The following is a 1,690-nucleotide window of genomic DNA, read 5'->3' as shown; positions in this document are numbered from 1 at the left end:
GTTTTTTGAAGCTTATGGCGATCTGACCTTAAATTGTTTTTTGTCAGATCACCATATATTTGGCTTTTCTTTTTCTGTAAGCCAAAATAAAATTAATAAAATTAATTAATAAAAGACTGTATCAATAAAATACAGTCTTGAAATATTGAACTAAGTAAGAGAAATCTGTATAATATTAGAATTTCTATTTTTTTTGGGATAAAGAACAAAAATACATTAAATGTTTTTAATTCATTTTTAATTTTTCTAATGAACCTGCAAATGCAGGGTCTAACCAACAGGGGGCGCAGGCAGAAAGAGGCAGAGTGAAGCTGCTGAGGGAATATAAGCAAATAAACTAATAAATTAATCCGACTATTACAATAACTGCACTCTAATAATGACCAGAGAAATCTAGTGCATAAAAATACCCAAACAGCTACATCACATCTCTAATAATGAAAAGTCCTGAAACCTTCAGCAGATAAAAACATGTGATAAGTTTATTTTGCTGTGATTATAACCCTCAACGTGTCTGATTGTTTCTGTCCGATGTCAGGCGGACTTTGTTCCGTCCTGTCGTCTCACCCGCTGATAATCTGAAGTGGAGAACGCAGTGTGTCCTGATACAACCCGACCTGCTGATAAGTTCGGCTCTGAGGGACAGAAACTGCTGATAAAAACATGTTTTCATCTGAAGTCGACAGAAGGACCAGAGACACCACGAGTCACCAATGGTTGGATTCAATCAGGAACATGTGGATCAAACCAAATAGGAAACTAATCTAATCACTTCACTAGGCAGTGGGCTAGGGCCCCGAGTTCCTGGGGGCCCCATAAAACTCTGCTTCCATGTATGGTTAATACAACTATGCCTTATTTGTGCTCATTAATTATGTTTTTGATAAAAATCATTTGGCTAAAACGCCGTGAGAACGCTGATAATAAGTGTGTCTCAGCCCCCCCCCCTTCAGTGTCCACCATATTGGATCAGTCCATTTGCTGCACATGTTCAGAAAGGTCCAAACAGACAGCAGCAAACCATTTGAAAACAAACCATGCAAAGAGCAGTGTTGCCAACTTAGCGCTCTCTCTGCTGCAGACTGGCTAACGTTAGCGTGGTGTGATGATGTCATCAGTACGCTTCTGTTCCAATTGACCCAGATTTATTCCGCTAGTCCCCGTTCTCCCAGAGTCCATACTTTACTGTCTTCTTCTCAAGAACATAATTGGCGAGAACACGAGTCCGTACTTGCTTTCTTCTGAATTGAGAAACGGACCAATTCTGAGGGTGTGAATACTCACTGCTGCCACCTTCTGGTTAAGTGGGGATCCTCTTGTTCTGCTAAATACCCCTATCTCACAATGTAAACAATTCCTGCATCTGGATCATCACCGAAACGTAATGGATTGTTTATTGGCATGAGGATGTTTATAATTTTTAGCATTTTTAAAGTTGTAGGGAAGCAGCCGTTCCAAACGTTGCATTTCCGAATTCTCCCGAGTGGTGCCCGACTTTACACGACTGAATAAAGTGAATGTGATTGGTCGATTATCAAGGAGGTGGGATTGTTGACAAATCACATTCACTTTATTCAGTCGTGTAAAGTCGGGCACCACTCGGGAGAATTCGGAAATGCAACGTTTGGAACGGCTGCTTCCCTACAACTTTAAAAATGCTAAAAATTATAAACATCCTCATGCCAATAAA

Source organism: Cyprinodon variegatus, unplaced genomic scaffold (genome assembly GCF_000732505.1).
Source record: "Cyprinodon variegatus isolate N-32 unplaced genomic scaffold, C_variegatus-1.0 Scaffold553, whole genome shotgun sequence".
In the NCBI taxonomy this organism is placed as follows: Eukaryota; Metazoa; Chordata; class Actinopteri; order Cyprinodontiformes; family Cyprinodontidae; genus Cyprinodon; species Cyprinodon variegatus.
This window is presented reverse-complemented; position numbering follows the sequence as displayed.